Source organism: Triturus cristatus, chromosome 7 (assembly GCF_964204655.1).
Source record: "Triturus cristatus chromosome 7, aTriCri1.1, whole genome shotgun sequence".
Classification (NCBI taxonomy): domain Eukaryota; kingdom Metazoa; phylum Chordata; class Amphibia; order Caudata; family Salamandridae; genus Triturus; species Triturus cristatus.
In genome coordinates, this window is record NC_140590.1 from 564,707,548 (window position 1) to 564,730,506 (window position 22,959).

General features: G+C 45.0%; 1 long non-coding RNA gene across 1 annotated transcript in view; it reads right to left on the reverse strand.

Annotated features, from left to right (window-relative positions):
• Window positions 1-20,299: 20,299 nt before the first annotated feature.
• The window catches only part of LOC146810132 (uncharacterized), a 28,387-nt gene continuing 25,727 nt past the window's right edge, over window positions 20,300-22,959 (reverse strand). The window contains exon 2 of the long non-coding RNA XR_014966549.1: window positions 20,300-22,569. This is a non-coding gene — a long non-coding RNA (uncharacterized LOC146810132). The remainder of the gene's footprint in view (window positions 22,570-22,959) is intronic.

Here is a 22,959-nt window from a genome sequence, read left to right on the forward strand (position 1 = left end):
AAAACAAAGGATTTTGTGGTATAAATATTGGGGCCCAGACCCCAGAACTTTATAACTCTTTTGGACCAAGAAGGCTGCCAAGAAGAAGAGCTGTAGAAGCTGTGAGGAGGAACTATCACTTTGCTGAGTGCTTTGAATGAATGAATGGCTGCTTATGTCTTGGGCAGTGAGAGGACTGGTATGAACTTTCTGCAACTTCTTTATTGAGTATCTCCAAGGGCCTGAAATAAAGCTTGCCTCCTGTTCTGAAGTTTCAGGGACTGCAAAGACTTCATCAACCTCTGAGTACTGCTTCTGGAACCGCTGTTTCAGCTGCCACAGAGAAGGGAAACGCAACTGACTCAGTCGCTGGCCCTGTATCCTGATGGCACCGCAGACCACACCGTCTGCATCTTGCACAGCAACCCTGGTCTCACCGACGACGACCAATGCCACCACCACTGAGCCGCTGCTTGCACCGTGACCTGCGTGCACCACACTCTGCACCACCTTGCTTCACTTCACCATCCTTGTCTCACCGATGCCGTCGCTGCTGCTGACTTTGACACCTGTGACCGCATCCTGGCTGGGGGACACCGCTCGTAAGTTTCACAATGCATCTCCTCGTCCCACACAGCCGTGCAATGCCAGCTCCAGCTAATCGGCTCTGTTGCCTGCACCCAAAACTGCCAACACCGCATCGAGCACCGTCTCGCCCTGCATCGTAAGCCTTAGTCTCACCAATGCCGTCTGAACGATCATCACCGAGCCCCTGCCTGCACCGCATCGAGAGGACACCGCACCCTCCACCTCTTCCATTTTGCACCGCGACGGTTGCCGCAACTGGCTCGCACCCCCGTGTCAGCCGCAATGAGAAAAATACTGTTATCAAGTATGTCCACGCTTTCGCTGGCCTGTACCAACGCGGTCAGCTGGAACTGTTAGACTCTGTTGTTTTCAACATTGCGGTAGCCCCGGACGGAGCTACCGACTCGTACGAACTGAGTTTTTCAAGTATTCCTGCAAAGTATACCTTTTTAAGTCCTCTATTGTGGATTTTTACTGTTTTGGTCTTGTTTTAAGTATATATAATATTGGATATTTTTCTAAAACTGGTGTGTTGGCCTTTTGTAGTGTTTTCACTGTATTACTGTTGATTATGTGCAAATGCTTTACACACTGCCTCTAAGATCAGCCTGATTGCTCGTGCCAAGCTACCAAGGAGTTGAGCAGGGGTTATTTTAGGAGGGTAACTCTCTTACCCTGACTAGGAAAAAGGGCACCTACTTGAACAGAGGTGCAAACCCCTGTCAACTAGAGACCGCCATTTCTAACAATGAATATGTTTGGAAGGGTGTCTAAATGTGCCATGACACTGGTATGTCATAGTGCTTAGTTTAGATTTGGAAGTGTGTGTATGTGTTCTATTTTTAATTCAATTTCTCCATTTTTGTTTTGCATACCTAATTACACTGTCACCACGTTAGACATCACATTGCAATTATTGCACAACAGATAGATGCTGGAAATGTGCCAGTCACATCCCAACGTTAGGTGTATCCGAACAGCCTATGAAAAGGTGCAATTTACATCTCTACATTTGTTGGCTTAGAGGTATGAGTCATTTGCATGACATCAAAACATTCCCTCAGTATTACCACTTGCCTGAGGTATAGCTGTTGTAATCCTGGCTCAGGGGTTCATGACCCTCCACCAGAGGCGTCCATGTCCGAACTATGTAGAATGGAGTGAAAGAGCCCCCATTACACTCATGCCCTAGAAGCTGCGTGGAGGTAGGGCAACAAATGTATTGATCCAAGGTTTGCTTCAAAACAATAGCTCTCAGCCTGTCTAATGCACATTATGAGGGTAGATGTCCACATAGCAGGGAACTTGTGCTGTGACCTAGCAGTTGTGCCGTTGATGGCGGCCTACATAGCTCAGTTATATATGTGTCGGTTGAGAACAGAGTGGTAATATTATTGTTGGAAAACCTATACACCCCTAGTAGGCCTCACTGCATGGATGCAAAGTCATTGGGCTAAGTTCGCGAGCAGAACATATGCACCTGATCAGGGATCTCCAACCTTTTCTGTAGTGAGAGCTACTTCTGATCAGTGAAAATCGTCGTGAGCTACTAAAGGCCAAGCAACTCGTGCATGTTTTCAAGAGACCCCCCCACGCCCAGTTATATTGACTGTAAGCCGCCCTAATTTCTTCAGAGCTCATACTGTGGTTTGAACAAAAGGGGCCACACTCCCTCTCACAGATGCTTCAGGCCCAGGGCCAATGGGAAGGTTTCCAGTTCTTCATGTGGCTATTCTGTCTAGGCAGGTACATACCATCCCATAGCTTCCTTTGTAAACAGAGACAGATGCTGTTTATTTGGAGAAAGAAAAGAGTTTGACATGGTGATTTATTTCAATGATTAAATGCAGTCATTAATAAAGCACAGTTTCACACCAGTTTTTTTTAGACCGCATTTAACGTGCAAGTAAAATCTGCAAAACCACTGCGCAAATGCAGCTACTAGGCCAGGGCAGAGGCTCACAATGAATGCATCTGTAAAACAACTTGGGATCCAACTCTTAATGTAAGTATGTGAAACACCTGTTGTGTTGTAACTGCTTTTTTTAATAAAGGGTAAGGCTGGCTATTTTGGTGTCGAAGTACTCTTAACAGCTAACCTCTGTTCCCAAGAAGCAGTCAAACTCAACCTCCAAACTGAGGATTTAACTAGAAGACTCCCAATCTGTCCATGATCCGAACGTTGCTACCCAGAAAAACTGCTGTAGTAGTGGTGTTGATTACCACATGCGCTAGGAACAGAGACCGCATGGGCAAAGTGGGCTCTGGCCCAGAGCCCCACCCTTTCAGGGGGCCCGATAGAGCCAGCTATGTTCTGCAGAGAGCTGCAAAATGTCTGGAACACTCTCGCACATCACCCACATTCAAAATAAATTAAAGGAAAATTATATTTAAAGCAATAGAAATGTTGTGTTAATTAATATTTCATGCAATATTCATAAAAAATTTCTTTTCGATTGAAACAGGAAATCACATTAGAAATGGGACGCGTAACAGAGATTATTTGCAGTAATATTAGTGTGCTGTTGCTGTGTTAAATATTGAAAACACACATCACTATCCGTGAATATTGGATATAAACACATATAATTTAGACGAGTGTGACCACACTCTGTCAGTGACCTGACCACAGAAGGTATGAAAGAGTCCACACTGGATTATAAATTCATAGCTGTTCTGAAGAGTGGAACACTTTGCATTCTTTTTAGGAGTGCAGACAGGGAGAGTTTGTTTATCTTGTGCCTTCGGTAAAGGAAACTGAAACTTTGCAACACCCCCTGATTTATAACCCAGCGATGGAAAGCGGGAGAAAAAGACATTCCCAGTCTTTCATGCCCGGCATATCTAGCGGCTAAGTATAGAAGGCGCACATCGCAAATCCCGTCTAGAGAACAGAGCATTAAGGTGTTTACTGGCCAGGCCAGTTCTTACCGATTATCTGCTGCTGAAATATGTGCCACGGAAGGGGGCACGGGTTCGAAGCAGTTCGATACTGCTTGTGCAACCTGCATGCAAGCAGGCTTTCCGGGACATGCTGCTCCACTCTGGCCCACCTGCTGCTTGCTCTGCACACTCGCACACGATCAAGACTGTGGTTACATGCTGTGAAAGCCAGGTGGTGTGGAGGCGTAGTTCAGCAATAGCGTTATCATCTTTGGCCTGCCCCCCCCCCCCTAGCTTTGCACAGTTAGGCCAATCTGAGAAGCTGGTTTTGATGAGGGCAGGCCACGGCTATGAAAAAGGCCTAAGAATAATGAATGATAATGATAGGCTACAAAATTGAGATGCAAGGCACGAGCAACTCATGGGGGTTCGGCGAGCTACCGGTAGCTCGTGATCGAACGGTTGGAGACCCCTGCACTAGATGTACCATATATTGGCACATCAATGCTAGTCTCAAGGGCAGTATCTAACCTATGTGGCATTTATGTCAAGCTTTCATGCAGTGCAACGCAACAAGCCACCTTGCTGCACTGCAGAAATACACAGTGATTCATTGATACAGCTCATTCCTGTCCTTTCCTACTGGTGGCGTACCTTTGCCTGCCTAACATCAATGCAGTCACCCTTGCATAATGGTGTAAAGGGGCCTCCATTGTATGCAAAATAGGTATAGGGCAGGTAAAGACAGCTGCCTGATTAAGCATAATCCTGAGAGGTGTTTTGCTCTTTCTTTGTGTGCTGCAGGAAGACAGAATGAGGTAACAGAAATGTGAAATTAGATTATTTTTCCTGGTTTAGGTTCCACTGTGGACTTGATGCATTATGACATGTTTCCAGACCTAGCACTGACGCTAAATCTGTCAGGCTGTTAAGGGTCTTGATGTAGTCAAGCATCCACTCTGCATCTATGGAATGGCTCCGTGCCGCAGAGTACGGCAAGTCAGCAGTGCATGCTGCCTTTCGTAACTCAAGACTACTTGAGATATGAGGACCCACACAAGCTGCCATTGCTTATCTTTACATATTTTACTTAGGTTTTGCCTTGACCTTTTCCCCCCTTGCATGATGCAAGATAAACAGCAAAAGGGTACATATCCGGCGCATGGGTATTATTTACCATTGACACATCAGAATGAGTGGGAATCACGGGTATGAGTGAAATGCATGGTTCTATATTACGGCTAAAAAGATGTTTTGCACACCTCCACTGACCTTACTTGGGTTCGTTTTACCAGTTGTAATTGGATAAATCATTGTGATTAAGGTATATTGTACATTTTCAATAATCAAGAAATGCTGTAGATATGGGGAGGCACTTATGATTGCACAACAATGTCAGTTATATTTTGTCATACCTTATGTACGTATTTTACTTGCCCATAAATGATGTACAATTATCTCCCTGGCTCACATGACCCCAAACATGTTGAGAACATTTGGCTTGAGACCAGCACAGTATGGACGCATCCAGAAGATAGCCCATACCTTCAGGAGAATGGGCGCACATATTATAAAGCCAAGTGCGTTGGCATTTGGGGACGAATTATAGTGGCACAGGCACAGAAGACCCCTGCGGCTACAGCTTCTTAGGGTACCACTCAGCAGCAAAGCAAGCCACAGCCCACTCCTGGACCATCAAGTGGACAGCAGCTGGCAGGCTCAGTACAAAAGAGGGATGGGACTGCACCCCCTCGAAATGCAACTTTTTGTTTGTCCGACTTATGCATTGAATAGACAGGAGGAAGGCCAGAATCAAGAAGGAGCAGGAGATCATTCATGAAATCTTGCTGATGTACCAGGAGGCAGTACAAAAAGTTGCTACCCAAATTTAGACTCTCCCTGTGGACATCCCCTTCCCTGGTTTTCATAAGTTTTGTATTGTTGTTTTTAGTGGTAATCCTTGTAGTTAGTGTTTAGTGCAGGTTTGGTAATAGTTTGAGTTAATTTTAGATAAGTAAGACATTTTTATGTAGTAGTTTTTTAGTACGTTTCAGTATGGTAGGTATTTTTAAGTGGGTGGGAGAATAATGTTTTGTGTTTAAAAAATGTTTTAAAAATTAGAAACAAAGATATCCTAAAAGATATCTTTGTTTAGGCTTCTATGTGTAGTTAGTATATGTTTAGGATGTTGTTGATGTTTGTATTGTACTGACCTATGTGTATTAAGGGGGGAAGGGGGTAGATATTTAGGATGTGTGAATAATAGGTAAAATAGGTTACGTTTTAGATAAGGTAGTAAAGGCTATTGTTAATGACAGTGTAGGTTGACAGTGTAGGTTAGTTAGTGTTAGGTAGTGTTTTTAGACATTAGGTTTTTCTTTATAATAAATGAATCAATATTCTCAAGTTGGATATTATGTATCTGTCATGAGTTGGGACTATTATATTAGGTGAGTACAATTTGTCCTGAGCACATTGTAGGATTATGTCACATTGTCAGAGTCCTCTGGACAACTGTAGGTCTTTCTCATATTAGAGTAATGTATGGACCCATTTTCAAACTTTAGACACTGTAAGTGGGGGGTCAGTATTTGATTTTATGCACAGCACAACACAGGTCTCCTTACTGTAGCTACCTTGGTTAAAGGGATAGGGCAGGTAGGAGTTGGATTTGACATACTACAAATTGCTACTTCCTGCCTGCGCTGGGACACAAACTGCTGGCTAGCACTGATGCACCATAGCTTAAGGGGGTCTTCGTTGTTGGCTGGTTTATTTTTGTGCAGAAAGTTGCACACGCCTGGACAAAACTTATCATCATTGGCATTTACTTCTTGCTAAGTGTGCCACATCATGCAGCTCACTTAGAAAGAGGACAGTACATATATCCATATATTTCCTGAGTTTACTTTCCTTGGGTAAGTATTGCATTTTTACGGGTTCCCTGGTCAGCCACTTATGCCAAATTGTATGTGCAAATCATTTAATGTGTTAATGTGTGAATGTACTTAGACTCAACACGTGACGCCTCTTTGGGCCTGTGTTGCATTGTTCCACATTTATCAGTATACACAGGACCAGGCAAGGTGCCCTTGCATGTTGTGGTTACTGTCCTTCAAGGTATTGGGTTGTTCTTGTGCATTCTTGAGTGGCAAAAGTGCAATGCAAATCGATGAGAAATATGCATATGAGTATCTGGCTAGTATTGGTACAACCATTCAGAGTAATTTATTGTTGATGAACTTTTGTGTGAGCAGTGAGGTATTCCCATTAGATAATGATGTAGTAAGTCAGTCAAAATAATGCCATAAAAGTACAACGTCAAAAATATATCCATATACACAGCTTAGTAACACATTTCGACAAATTTAATAGACACACAAAAACAGGCAGTTCATGATGAGTTTCAAGTTAAAAACTACATATTTGAAATCACCACAAAAGCTGTTCATTGAAATGACAAAGATACAGAAACATTTGTTTACTAATAAAAAATAAAAAAGTCTTTTCAAGAATTTATTTTCTAATACTAAGTGCACCCCTAATAAAATTAGGGACTGAACAGTTTTGTAGTTTGTGCAAATTTGTGCTATTGTAATACCCCCACACACCTGCCCCATAAGAGGCCACTGAGATACATTTAGATTGGTACAAAGTAACCATCTCCTTTACTGGCATATGCCCCAATTTTGATACAAAACCAAAAATTCCTTCAATTGCTCTTGAAAATTGGAGTGTTCTTAAGGACAACAACGAGATCCATTTAAGCTCATAGTCGAATGGGACACCTAGTTAAAAATCTCCACTTTTAAAACTGATGATCCCTCTATATGGTGATATTTTGATTTGGTACCTTTATGCTCACAAATCAGACAAAGGATTTTGACTGATTAACCTTTAAATATAAGGAGGTCATAAACTCTGTTAAGCCATCCAACAGCAGCTTAAACCCATTTGCAGTCCTGGTTATGAGGACTTCATCATCGGCATAAAGAAGTGTAGGGATGAAACTGTTCCCCACCCTTGGAATATCTGACCTGTTTTGAAGAAGGTGTCCCTCGAGTCCATTTATATAATCCAAAAATAAAAATGGAGCTAAACTACAGCTTTGTTGGACTCCCTGTCTGCAATTTATAGGAGATGTGCAATCTACAGAAGCTGAATACCGAATCCTTATTGAGGTATCCTAATGTAGACAGCATAAGAGTATAGCTATGGGTTTGTCCACCCCCAAACTTTCTATTTTTCATTTTAAAAACATAAATAAAAGGCATTGTCATTTACAATGCCAATAGCTTAAACTCGCGTAACTGCGAGACCTATTGCATTGCAAATGCTTGTTGATATTCCTTGCCTGAAAATGAAAGCCTTCGCCGTGGCTTTGCAAGCAGGGGTGGCTCGGCGTCCCGAGGCAATCGAACTATTTGTCCTGCCGGATGGGGTAGGCAGGCTGCCCCTATCCCAGAAGAATCTTGGTACATTCCTAACATTCCAGCACCAGAGAAGAGGAGCTAAGCTTCCCACTACCGACCGGAATTGACCACTAGTACGGGATCCTAGCTCGCGGAAGAGAGTCCACTCTATATGACCCGGCAGGACCATTTGGGGGCAAATAATTAGACATCCTTACTGTCCTGTGACCTAAACTGTATTTCATTCAAATACGTAAATATTAGTTTGTCATCACGACAGCAAAGCTGTGTCCTGGCCCATAGCCATGTTCTAACTGGTTGTAGTGACTCAATTTAGTAAAACATTCACTACAGGAAGCTGTGTTAGTCCTCAGGGTCACGGGTTCAAATTCCAGCGGGCACACTTCGCGTCTCAGTGTTCCGATTAGATTAAATTAGTACCAGTACTGCAGCATCTGTCTATAGCCAAGAGACCGCTAATGGCAGTCGTGTGCTTTACAGATATGCCTTTTAGGCTCCATATAACACACATACCACGTAGAGGCTGCTTCAAAGCACTATCAACAAGCGCTCTCCAGGCAGCCACGGCACCCGCGCTTTACTTATAAAATTAAAAGTAAAGCGCGGGTGTTGGACTTGGCCCTTCTGGCAGGTTCACCCCTGAACTTTTTTTTGCTTTTATCGGTGACTTGGTGATAGTGGTTTTTGGTTTCTGCGCACTTTCCCTGTGTCCCAGGGTAAAGTGCAGTCGCCCTCTGAGCGCATGTGGTGAGATAGGCCTGCCCTCCCATAGGAATGCATGGGGAATGTATGTGTCCCTGGTAGTTCCTGATGCGTGGGGTGTGCATGGTCGAGTTTGGTATGTGCGGACTCGTGTGATTGAATGCTGCGCGATGATGCGTGCGGCGTGCGTGTAGCTAGTATGGAAGTGCCACTTCTAGAAGTGGGCACTTCGGTGTGCAGTGTAAAATGTGTGCCTTGTCGCGTGATTGGCTGGCTGAGGTCATGTGACGGGCTAGGGATTCCCCAGAGTCAGGAGGAGTCACCCGGTGGTGAATAGGGAGATCAGCAGCTAGATGGGTGGGAGGAGTACACCTGGGTCCTGAATAGGGCAGGGCTTTCCCCACACAATGCTGGCTCCGCCCCTTGTGGTGCGACTGACGACCCTAGCCCTGCCAGTGAATAGAGTGAGGGGCTGAGCACATCAAGGGTGCTCCCCAACCAGCTGTGACTGGTTTTCCCCCTCACCCTGAACCAAGAACAAAGAGTTTTAGTGTATAAATATGGGGCTGTGTCCCCACAGAAGTAGTTCTCTTCCAGGATCCTGCCTGAGGGGGCTGCTGCTGTTGCTGGGCCAGAGGACCGCCACTTGGACTACCTCCCTGCCTGGAGGCCCAGTGAGCTGGCTCTGGGCCCAGCCTTGCCCCCTGCCTTGCTGCATAACCAAGGAGAACCTTGCTGGACTTGCTCAAAGCGCCTGGAAGCGCTTTTAATTGCCTGATAGCGCTAGGAGCGCTTTATTTGAACCCCAGCGTAGAGGAGTGCTTTTTCTGAGAAGCGCCTGCAGTGTGACCGGCGGCACGGCGCTACGACAGCCTGCGAGGGAACCCCGACGTAGGGATTCCCCCGCTCTTGCCATATTTGAAGCGGGTGCCCACCCCGCATTGTGGTGCCCAAGCGGAAGCCAACTCCGCTTTATTGGAGAAATACTAACCCTAGCGGGTGCCCACACCGCCAGGGACTTTGCTGCTCTGGTTGCACCCCCCCTTTTGTGGGTATTTACTAGCGGGTGCCCACCCCGCGGAGTGACCACCGCCGCGGCCCGCAGGAAAGGAAAGTGACGCCGGACTCGAGAAGCCAGGGGGTTGCTCGGCAACCGGGACTCCCACCGCCATGTCATTCGGACCCTGAGCGGAAGTAGGAAGTCCCGGCTCCCGGATCCCCGGCGACGAAGGAGAAGTCCCGCAGCCCCAGAGAAGCCAGGCGGGAGCCTATCCCGCTCTGGCAGATGGCCCCTCAAGCCGCCAGCAAAGAGGGAGAGCCTCCCGCCGCGACCGGAGACAGCCTCGTCGATCCGGTGAGTGCGGGAGGGTGCATATTACTGAGCGCTGGTGCGCTCCATCGAGGCTCACATCGATTTCCTTGAGCCCACGAGGCTCCAAAGTCAGGGGCATTTTGTTTAGTAAGAGGAGCGGCCCCGGAAGGCAGCGGGCCGCCCCAACGTTGGCCCCCATATTGGTGTAGAGTCCAACGAGGCTCCAACGTGAACGGGGCATATCATTGTTTAGAGCCTGCGAGGCTCAAGGGGCACATTATTGGTTAGAGCCTGCGAGGCTCACGAGTCCCCCGAGTGGGACTCCAACGGTTGGGGGCATTGTTTCACGAGCCCCTGAGGTTCCAACGGGGCCAGTCATATTTGTATAGAGCCCAGTGAGGCTCCAACGAGGCGCGCATTTTTGGGTGTCAGCCCAGAGAGGCTTCAACCTAGGCCATATTCATTTTGAAGGCACCGTGGTGCCCAAGCTCACTTCCCCAGCTGCCCAGCACTTAGTGGGCAGCTGCAACGTGTAGGTTGTGCCTTGTGTGCCCTGGTTTGCGCAGTCTGCGCAGGCGCGCCCTGACTTTGCTGGACACAGGGTGTCCTAGCCCCAACAAGGCCAGTTGGCCTAGGGACTGCCACAGGTGGTGGCTAATGTGAGTTTTGCGCTATTGTTCCTAACCTGCACCTCTGAATGTTTTTATGCATCATGTGTTTTCCTTCCCTACACCTCTGAATGTGATGCATCATGTGTAATGTGCTTTTACCCCTACAGGTATTGTGATACTTAGGTGGTTGTTTGTTTTCTCCTAGTACAGGTGGTGCTAGTGAGGTCCTAGTTCCCTGCGTGACATTCTCCTAAGGTGGTTAGGGTTGCGTAGGTGGTACTTAACTGATACCAGTAAGTACTGGTTGTGTGCTATATATGTTATTTTGTGCTACAGTAATTTTATTACTATGTTCTAAGTGCTATTTCTAAAAAGTGCTAATTCCTGACAGTGGTCCATGTGGCCCTGTCCCCTGTACATATGATCCCTTGTAAATTCTGCCCGTGCCTGTTGGCACATTGTAAAGTGTGTGTTTCTATCTAATGTGTTTTGTATAATACAAAGGTTATTTTTAGAGAATACCTTGTGTGGAGTTTCCTTTGTGGTGGGCCTTGGGTGTTGTTGCTGGGTGCGCGCGCAAACGCTTTACACATCGCCTCAGAGATAAGCCTGACTGCTCGTGCCAAGCTACCAAGGGGGTGAGCAGGGGTTATCTTTGGCGTGTAACTTCCTTGCCCTGACTAGAGTGGTGGTTTCTGCCTGACTTTGGCGCAAGCCTTAGCCAACCAGAAATCGCCATTTCTAACAGCGGGTGCCACGATTATACCAAAAGTAAAGAAATAGATGTTTTTTCTAATTCTTTACTTTTGGTATAATTGCGGCACCCGCGCTTTACTTTTAATGTTAAAAGTAAAGCGCGGGTGCCGTGATTATACCCAAAGTTAAGGGACAAAAAGCGCTCGCCATGTACACTTTTCTCTTTTTTGGCTGTCCCACTTGGACGGCCTCGGCCTGCTTTCCTTCTGCCGCAAAAGGTTTATTATTATCTTTATGGGGCCATCTGTTTACCCCCATAAAGATAACAAACCTTTTGCAGCAGAAGGAATGCAGGGCAGTCCGTCCAAGTGGGACGGCCAAAAAGAGAAAAAAGTGTACGTCACACTAACCTGTTTCCAAATGGCTGGCCACCGTTTAGCATAAATGGTGACGCCGGCCAATGGGAAAGAGGGGCGGGGCTTAATGCCCCTTACTAAAAAAATCCCATAAACATTAAATCTCGCCAGCGAGACTGCGCATGTCTGCGCAGCCTATGCTAGCCGAGACCTAAAAAGGAGGTCATTTTTAAGAATCATATTATTCAAGGCACCCCTGTAAATTGTCTGCTTGAAATGGGCCGTTTCCTTATTTAACTGGTCCACCAGGCCACAGACGGAAGACCCACTAAGGCACCGAGTACAATTGAAATCGCCCACCCATAACATGCAGTAAGCGCTCTTATTACAGATCAGTTTTAGAACATAATCGGCCAGCATGTCTACCACATCTGAAGAGTGATGGCCAAACAAATTATAATAAAAATTATTAAGGATTAATTCTGCTGGAACTAAACTAGAAAAAAATAGTACTTGGAAAACAGGGTAGAGAACAAAAACTTTACTTTAGTGCAAGAGAAATAAACCAAAATCAAAATGGCCAGTCCGCCCTTTGCCCTCCAGGCTGGGGATGGACTTACCGGGGTACAAAAGATTTGAAAGCCATCCACATGAAAATCATTTGTAGCTCAAGTCTCATGAAGACAAATTAATTCAAAACCCTTTATAAAGTTGAGCCACACTTCGTTTGACACATTTAGGATAGATCCCTGCAATATTCCATGCTAACAGTTTGTGGGGCATGGAAAACGGAATATACTTTAATCTAGGTGCTGCATTTTGAGAAGTCCTCCCCAGTGCCGGTTGATAGACTACTATATTCAAAGATGAGGGCGTGATCCCTTGAATGCCTTTAGTATCAGGTGTCAGGGAATAGGGATTAAAAGTTGAGGACTCAGTCACTTTTAAGTGTCAGTCAACGTCCTGGAGACTGCTCAATGGGAAAACGCAGTTATTTAGAGGAATAGTGGGGGTCATAATGGGAACCAAACTGGATGACTCAACATGGGTATTCCCACTGACCCCCTACTCCTTGGCCTGGCAATGGCGTGGCTTATAGTCGAAACCCAAAGGTAAAGCTCTAATTCTTCCTTAAACACTGACCAGATGCCTTGGCACATCTAGCAATTTCCCCATCAAAAAGGGTCTTCTAAAATTTACAACACAGTCACTTATGGTGAGTTTTGGTTCGTGGCCTATTCACAAACCTCCCCTCACTGCCAAAATTTCATTAGAAAGATCACCAGGATGCCTAAGTTGGTCTTAAACCTTGTGTTTCAAGTCGAGGAAGGGTCTCTTTTCTTTTGGGGCAATGATGCAACCTAATCTAGAATGATAAAGTATTGAGTGCACTCAGGGGTCAGGTGTAACTAGGCCGGTGATCATCAAGGGGAGGAGTAAGTCTCGCTTCAGACAGCTGAAGCCATTGGTGACTGTGAGGCTGGCGGCCAGCACTACACATACCAGAATCCACGCTGCCCATATGCGGTACATTTCAACTAAAAGAGCTGCAGGGCCACTGACCTTTGACACAGGGTTATCTTCAGCAAGATGGATGTTGGGCCTTGAAGATGTGGAAACCAAAATGGGCCTAGGGGCCTCAGCAGGGAGCGACTCGGCACAAGGAAGTTGAGTTAATGGCAAGTTTTTCTTGGTTTCATTTTCAGTTTGAGTACACATTTCAGAACGGAAAGTGTTCAGCATAGTCTGCAGTTTAACAAACAACCCGTCACACTGTCCATGACAAAAGGGTCAAGAAGATACACAAGGAGGGCTTCCAGGCTCTGGTCAGCCTAGGCATTAAAGATTGTGGGGCTATTATCGTGATATTTTGTGACCTAGCACTCTGTATCACTGTACTGTCACAACTGTTCAATAAAAAGAATATAACAAAAAAAAAAAATTGGGAGGCGATTTGACTTCTGAGAAAGTGGTAAATCAGTTGGAGGTTTAGATGTGGTTTTCTGCTTTTTCACAGGTTGAATTCTTTTCCAGCTTTTTTTAAGAGGGTGCAAACTTAATTGAGAGGGAATATCAACCATAACTTCCAATACCTTTGGTGAGATGTTAGCACAAGCACATGGATTGCTAGAATGACTGTTACCATGGCCAGCGTGGCCTGAAGAGTAGCAGCAGTATGGCCTTGATTCACATCCACAGCGCCGTTAGTGTTCACCTTGGGAACAGTTCTAGGGCCGAGACTCCCCAGGTTACTAATTGCGGAAGAGCAAGAGGGTCTAGCACCATCAATCCTTTCTTCCACCAGGCCAATCCCAGAGTCAATAGCACCCATAACCAAGGAAAAATAATTTGCGATGGATAGTGCAAGCTTGTTTGGGGGATCTCTCCAACCATTACATGTGGTAGATTTCCTCTTATCTGTCATATAAATAAAGGCAATAGAGCTTTCTTATAAAATGAATACAGTCGAACAGAAAGCCCTACCTTTCAAAACAGGGGGCAGATTTCGCCATCCCAGTGGGGAGGGCCCTGCCCTATCTCTTCTTGTCGATGACAGGTGAAGACGGGCCTCGGTCTTGGCACGAGCTTGCGCCCAGGTTCGTTTGTGCAGTGGGATTATCAAGGTGCTTTAACAGCGATGCACGTGTTGGTACGCCCCTCTCCTGGGTAGTGAAGATGGTTGCTGGAGGATAAAGTCCCACCCGAGTAATGAACACACAGTCCTTCTCCCCTTGCCAAATGATTTGTAAGGCACTTAAACAGCGCTGCGCGTGCTGGCATGACCCTCCACCTAGGCTGTAAAGATGGATGCCATCAACACATATGCCAAATTATAATGTACTGTGCTTCAAAATACATTTAGATACAAATGTGACTTCACATTTACATGTGTTTATTGAGAAGTGTGGAGGTACAAATTGTCATTATCAAATGAAGCCTAGAATTTTGGAGAACAAGTGGACAAGATAAACTACTGCACAAACAAAAAGTACTGTACTGGGTTCCAAAGAAGGTGGCATGATGTCCTACACAGGACAGATAGACAAACGGGACATGGAGTATTCACAAATGTTTATTGGGAAGTTTTTCTTCTGAAATTAGTGAACTCTACATCTTTCTCTTCTGATGAGTGTTCTGCCTCCCCTCGAAGGTGTGTTGTTGGATTGGGAGGCAGCTGAGTGCTGCTACTAGCCTCAGGTATGCAAACATCAGAGGCAAAATATGTACTGCTCATGTTCCCAAAAACATTTGTGAGTGCCAGTAAGGCAGCATTGTCGTCCCTGGCAAGGGTTTGTGTAGTGTTTTGCCTTTCTGCTGAGCCAGTCTAGTTATCATGTAGAATGTTGACATTCATGTGATGCAATGGAATGCTGGTATGCTGGACTCTTGTAGTCAGTTGGGATTGGGCTGAGCAAGAAAGAGGCTGCTCCTGGTGGGGTTTCATCTTGGCATATACTTGGAATAAACTTCTAAACCTACTACTTCATCTGATTCCTGATTCATACACCTTTTTTTGGCGACGATCTGGGTGAACTTCCGCCAGCTACTTCAAGGACTTTCAAAATTAATGTAACTTCAAGCTAATGGATTTCCTTTCCTTCTAACTACTAATTAATAAGCATACTGGCACCCTGCTAGCCCCACCAGTGACCACTCCACCGGTCGCCCTCATCCCAAGTGTGCCGGTCACTGCTGTAATGTGCTGCCTGCTGGCGTGCTTCTCCTACAATCCATCGAGGATTCCCCTGCCTTTCTGCCTGTTCTGCCAGCGTGTCCTGTCAACGTGCTTTGTTTTGATGCCTACTTCTCCTGCCCCTCTTTTGCATTCGTGCATCGAGCTGACTTCCCTAAGGTTTCTGCCACGACTAAGAAATGCAGAAGTTATGTCATTTGGGGGTAAAGATCTAGCCCCAGCTGTTTCTGCTAACAGCAACTGCCGTCTGCTTGGCGTTATGTCATCCAAGGGAATTGGGTGAACAGCCAGTTCTTCATGTCCTGAAGTAATTTGCCAATTTAGTGCGTCTGTTGTGTCACTGGGAGTTGTGCATATTTTGTATTCTGCCTGAAAACCACCGACACGCAGCTTTGTAGTTGGGTTTGTGAATATTTTCGATTATTTTCTGGTGTTTTGAACTTTGACTGTGTTTCACTTCTTTGGCAGTTTAACCGCTACTACTTGAACTGTCATTCCACTTTCAAACTTTGCACGAGCTGTTTTCAGAGCGCATCCTTCAGCCAGCGCTCTTACCTGCTTTATTCTCTGAAGCCTCCATGACGTCTTATGCTGCTCGTTCCTGCTTTGCTGCTTCTGGACGCTCTACCGCCTTCACGCAGTGTGCCACATGGCACATCATTTAACAAACATTTGCAATGCAATAGTCTTGCATCTATAGGAGTTTGAGCTATTGGCATTGTAAATGACAATGCTTTTTATTTAAGTTTGGTTTTTTAAAAACATAAATAAAAGGCACTGTCATTTATAATGCCAATAGCTCAAACTCGTATAACTGCGAGACCTATTGCATTGCAAATGCTTGTTCGAAGCGCTGCGAGATTTAAATGAAATAGCACTACATACCCCCGAATAGCGCCGAGAAGCGTGTTTTTTTGACTCCCTCTGCCCCAATTATACAACTTGCCAACATCGGAGGATTTAGAATGTGTGGCTCACTGGTTAGAGGAGGCAGACCTGGAAGCAGAGGTCAGCCCGGGACCAGGGTTCAATTCCTGGCTCGGCTGGGTCTTGAATCCATAAATGTCCATGGACTCGATAATTCTCGCTCCAGTGCATTCTCGATTCATGGGTTCACACTCTGCGACTCTGGGCAATAGCTTGCTTAATCTCCACATGGGCCCCTCGCGGCGGGATGCCTGGCTTTCACCTTGCGGATGCCCTGCCGGGTTATCTCACAGGGGAATACCAGGACGGGTTCCCTAAGCAAGCGCTTAGAGACCGCTTGGTGATTTGCGCTATATAAATTCCCTTACATTTACATTTACAAAATTAGTAAGTATGCAATGTATGTAAAAAGAAAGAAAAAAGAGCTTGTCCCGAGGAGAAGCGCCTAAAAGCGATTCCAGGTGCATACAAGTGTCGAATGTATTCCCTATGGACTGCTGGGGTAGTACTGTGCCCTTCAGAAGAGTGCCATAGCAGGCGCAGGGGAAAGGCTATATTGAAATAAGGCTGGGCAAAAAAATGTGTATTAAGGACCTGCGTTGGTAAAACAAACTATCGGTGATCTGCTCCCTCCCCCAACAAAGTCCTCATCAACAGTACAAGAGCCCCCCCCCCACCATTTTCTACCGGGGAGGCTGCCTGTTTCCTTTGTGAAGCTGCTCATGCGTGCAGGGAGTTCGCCGCTTTGAAGTAGGCCGACAAGCCGTCTTTCATCACCCCAGATTTAAAGAGTGTAGACTTTAATGGCAATAAAGACAATGCAAAAAGCATAAATAAAATCAGAGTAAAGGAGGGAAGTATGGTGACGAGGGAGAGTGCAGGTCAGTGAGGCTTATGGCGGGAAGGAGATGAAGAGGGAAGAGATGAAGAGGGGGGCTGAGGGTAGAGGTGATAAAAGGAGAGATGAAAACTTTGGAACTCTCCGAAAAGGGGACAGCAGGGGAAGGAAGGAGGGAGCGTTGATGGGTAGCGAGGGGATGGACTAATGCAGGGGGAGAGTAGTGGAGGAGAAGAAGGCGGGATGGTAAGTGAGGTAGGAAAAAGTTAAAAAGAAAGAGGAGTGCGGGGAGAGGGAACTGACCTGGTGGAGGTCACGAGAAAGGAAGGGGGAAAGGAAGTAGAAGTGCTGGGTACAGGAGATGAAAGGATGGGGAGAGAAACATAGGAAATGACAGTAAGGGTGTCTAGTCAGGAGAAGGCGCAAGGGTGGTAGCAGAGAAGTTGGGAGGCACATCATAGAGGAGTCAGTGGCAGGCGAAAGATCATTAAAGAGGAAAGAAGTGGGGGAGTTGTAAAGCACTCCAATACCTTTGGGTCGAGTCAGCAGTAAATAAAACTGCAAAAAAGCCACACACAAAAAGACTTGCTGATAAATAGAGAAGAAAGTGTAGAAATGAAGGGAGAAAGAGGGAGACAGAAAATGTGAGGGAGTGAAGACGAGTCATGGAGTAGAGGGTGTGAGGTGTAAATGAATGAAGGAGGTATGGGACATAGAGACGGGACGTGGACGAAGGAGGTGAAAGAAATCCTACAGAATTTGAACAAACCCCAGAGAAAAGTGAGTCATTTATAGAGCGCTTTTCGGCCTTTTCGTTTTTTTTCAAGAGCAGCAGCAGCGTCAAACTTCCTCAAGAGCAACTTTTCACAGGAAATCTAAATTTAGCACGACATCCGGGACGTCGATCTTTTTCTCACCTTAATGGGTTGCTGTACTCCAGTTCTTCTTGTTGTGCAGGACATCAGCAATTTCAACAGTGTTTTGTTTCCTCAAGGTACTGTTGGTGAGAGTACTTTCTTCATTAAACAAGCCATTTGCAATGCAATAGGTCTCGCATTTACATAAGTTTGAGCTATTGGCAGTGTAAATGACAATGCCTTTTTTATGACTTGGTTTTTAAAACATAAATAAAAGGCATTGCCATTTACAATGCCATTAGCTTAAACTTGTGTAAATGCGATACCTATTGCATTGCAAATGCTTCATTTGGTAGGCACAGGGAGATTAAGTGATTTGCCGAGAATCACAGGATGTGAAGTCAACCCTGAGGCTCGTACCTACTCAACGTCATGTAATTGAGATAGTGTGCTATTTTTGTTTTCGAAGCGCTCTCCTTCGGTCAAAATTGGCAAGAATGCATTTTGCTCGAAAAAAGTAACTTACAATGCCACACTAGCATTTTGCATAATGTGCATTTGCCTCCATAACTTGGTGTTTATTCACTGGGAAAATATTAATCCCCGTTGAGAAAAATCTTTTACACTCCAGGGAATTCCGGGGGTGCGGGATTCTGTCTCTGTCCCGTCCGGCCCCCCTTACAGCTTTTGCTCTTTCCTTGTATTTGTGCTTGCAACTTAGCTTCAAAACATTTGTGATACGATATCCCTTCTTTCACACAGAAAACTGCACATTTTGGGTGTTTACTGCATTTTGCAGCGCACCTTTGTGTAATACGACCGCCCCTCTTTCACTCACCTAACCCTTAATTTATGGTGGTGCGAGCCCCACGGCCCCTACCCCTCCTACAGACATCGCGCTGTTGTTTTAAGTCTACAATAATTTTGACTGAGGTGAAATTTCGAAAGGGAAATGGCTTTTGTTTGTGAATGTTTGTTTGTTGAGGTTGACACACTGCAAAGACCACGCTCAGCATAGGTGTCAGAGCGCTGTAGAGAGCTTAGTGCGCGTAATAGAGCGAAGGCAAAAATCATAACGAGACAAAACTCAAAGGGTCTGGTGGCCTAGCGGCTGACCTTGAGCTAGAGAACTAACTCAAGCATTCCTTGATTCGGGACAAATCACTCGTGACTACAAAAAACGTGTTCGTTTGTAATGCAACCGGTGCTTATGGAAAGCGCTTTGGTTCCTTCGAGTTGAGTTTGTGCTATAAAAAAACTGAAGAAAAAAAAAAGATTTACAAGAGTTCAGGACGTGATGGGAAGTGCACAAGGTGGGCAGAAATATTTATAATCGGGTATTCCTGTGTATGCACTCTCTTTTAAAACGAATTGCTGTCCTGGGCGTTAGTGGCGTTCACCTGCAGAAAACAAGACTACAACTCCCAAAACGCAGTTGTTTTGACTGAATTGTATGCCGCAGCCTTACTGACATTCAGTCCCATGTATGCGTGATGTCTTGTGCAGAACCTCTGGGCCGCTTTCAGCAAATATTCGCTTTAAGGCTTGTATCTTCACTTTGTGTCTACATCATTTGGAGTGGACCACAAATGTGTTCGTACTTTTGGGGCTTGCTTTAAATCACGACAAACGTACAATGTTTGGCCAACTGATCGCTTTGCTTGTGTGAGTCCTGTGAAGTTTTAGAGAGCGGGGGAGGGTGTATGGGGGCATCACAGAAGATGATGAGTTTGCAACACAAACGTGGATTTTATAATTTTCCGTTTAGAGGTAGGGGAAAAGTTGCAAAAATATCAACCGGAGATGACCAGTTAATAAGAAGTCTCCAACAACACATCACGTCTGCAGTGACGGTTCGGTCCCCAGCACGGCTCCAATTTTCACACGCTTTCTTCTGTTTTCACTCGGAGTCATTGTCCTCGAGCCGAGGAGATGGCAGCGGCCATGGGAGGGAGGGTGGGCGCATCCTTTCATAAGTAATTTACCGACAGGAATTCTCTGAACTTGGCATGCCGTCTTTTCGAGCAGGTAAGCTGAAGTTAGGAAAAAACTCAGGGAATTAAATGAATCCATTAAATATAATTAAAACTGAGAAACCTTGAAAATGATAACATTAAAAACAAGCAGGCAGTGGTATAAGGGAGGGGGTAGGGGAGAGAGGCACGCAGGCTGGCAAATGGTGTGCACTTTCGCGGCCGCTTTGATGTTCTCAGTGGCCGCGCGGCTCACTGAGAACATCAAAGCGGCCGCAAAATGATCACGCAGGCTGCCAAATGGTGCGCGCGCCCGCCGCACATGCACTGTATTTGGAGGCCTGAAAGCACTAGTTTGCACTTTCAAATCCCCCGTTTACAAAAGCTCTCGCGAGAGCAGCGCCTGAGCGCTGACTCAGGCGAGACCTAAAAAGGCACAAAGTGCGTGAGTACTTTATTTACACCTTTATTGTCTACAACTTGCAGTTTATAAAGTTTTCTTGAATCCTGCCGCGACTCCTTCTGCGTTGATTCACACAATTTCTTTGCATCTACATTATTCTGATGTGTTTCTGCTGCGAGTCCTCTGCGCTGATTCGCACAGCCTTTTATGTTCTCTTTCCACATATTTACGCTAATGGACAACGGTGACTACCTTATTTATTTAATTTTATTGTTTTTGGGGACATTTACTGTGTGATACATGGTTAATCTAATTTTTATTCAAGTTACCACTGCACCTTAACTATTTTATTCATGTTCATGCATGATTTTGTGATACATACTTAATGTAATTTCTACTCACGTTTCCACTGCACCTTAATTTTTATGTTCTGGCATGATTTCCTTCCACAGTCCCACTTATCGGGTGAGAATTTGCTCACCGGTAAGTATTATGTAGCAGTTGTAATTTTCTAATGGATACTTAATGATTCTATTGTATTCCAAATTTTGTTCTACAAGCTTTACTTGTTTTTACTTATTTCTTACAATTATTTATTCGCAAATTCCAGCTTTGTAACTTTCAATTTATATGCAATTTTTGTGATAATTGAGATTGGTTGTTATCTGCATTGTTATCTGCATTTTTCGTGCTTCACATTTCATTTTCTGCCTTCAGTTCAAACTATGTTAGAATGTTTTCGCAAATTCTTCTTGATGTTTGTCACCTGCATTTTCATTCTTCTTTATTTATTTTATACTCATGAGTTTTCTTAGTTCTGTGCACAGAACCTCTTCCATTGATTCACTTCAAAAGTCCTGCATTATTCTTCTTCAAAAGTTCTGCCAGTTCCTGTTTCACTTTGCGCAAAGGTTTCATTCATGTTAGTTCCTGGCAATTGAGGTTTTCCCTCGGATTCACATTTGTTCGTACTCCTGTTGGGTGTGGTTCCTCATCATTCTTCTTGCTTTCTTTCTTGGAGATTCTTGCTGTTTTCTCCTGTTAGGAGTACTTTTCTTGTTTTTTGTGTGTTTCTTCTTCTTTGCTGACCGTTTGTCGGTTCACGCCTTCATACCAGTCTGGCCAATTGGTGTGTTTTGCTGTAACCTTGAACGTGTTGTGTAATTCTCTTTTGTCCTTGAAAGAGAAGATATCTTCCTTCCTTCATCCTTGCTTTACTTCTCCTACTTTTTCCTTCATCCTTGCTTAACTTCCCCTACTTTTTCCTTCATCCTTGCTTTACTTCTACTCTTTATATGTTTTTTGTATTGTGTTTCACATCTTTTTCACATTTTGTATTCCTCTCCTTATGTAATTATTGTTCTCTTCATTTGTTATTCTTGCTGTTCTCGTTTGTTGCTCTTCCTATACGTGTTTCTATTTGTTCATATTGTGTTATGTTATTGCATTGTTTATATCTTGTGCTTTTTGATGCCATTATAAAGGGGAAGATGTGTAGTGTTTTGCCTTTCTGCTTAGCCAGTCTAGTTATCATGTAGAATGTTGACATTCATGTGATGCAATGGAATGTTAGTATGCTGCACTCTTGTAGTCAGTTGGGATTGGGCTGAGCAAGAAAGAAGCTGCTCCTGGTGGGGTTTCAACCTGGCATATACTTGGAATAAACTTCTAAACCTACTACTTTGTCTGTTTCCTGATTCATACACCTTCACTACAGTTTGCTGTTTGGCCAATAAATCAAGTTTGCTATTGAGGGCACTTTTTGATGCTATGTAGGAGTCTATCTTGGCCTCCAGGGACTGGATGGATGTATTGTTGGCTCCCAGCTGCCACACAATTTCACTCATGCCAGATGTAGAAGGCTGGTGTTGTTGTTCCATCTACATCATGACACCAGCAATGTCAGACATGGAGTCATCAATCCCGTGGAGCTTAGAGTAGGTGACTGTGATTGCCTGTGTCAATCCCTTATTGGGGCTAAGACACCTACGGACTCCTTCAAGACTGCTCGCTCTGGTCTCCATCCCTAACCGCACTTCATCAGCCATTCGCTGCTGGACTCCTACCACTCTCGGTTGAAAAGCAACTTGAGAGTCCTCAGAGTCCTCAGCTGTGAAGGTTGATGGTCCATGTCCAGTCTGTGTTGGTTCATCTGAAGACCGAACAACGTTGTCTTCCCTTGCCAATACCGGAGTAGAAGTATCAAAAGTGTCCCAGAGCTGTTGGATGGTGTCTTAATCCCTGGGGGGCAGGTTGGTATCATCAGCAGATTGGGAATCAGAGTCAGGCTGGTCTCAAGGAGATGATGTTTGGTCCCCTGCAAAGAAATTAAAATATGCTAAGAAGATTCCATGACAGAATATGACCTACGTGATTTTTTAACATTCAAACAGTATTTTTCTTCACTTTCAATTACACAGGAATATATGGAACATATGTATCCACAACTGAATATGTCCATGTTGTACTATTGTTGCTTTTCATATGGCATTGATCACACAACCAAGTATTTACCCGGGAGCCTATTTGTGTACATTTCAAACAATGCACTGCAGCTAGGCAGCCTGCTGTCCTGCCTGAAAAAGTGAGTGCAGGAATGGGCCTTATTTAACATGTTACAGGGCATTTCTACTGTCTGCCTGCATTGATGCAAAATTTTGCTTCCTAACACCACTGCAGGGACCATTGCACCGTGTAGCAATGATGC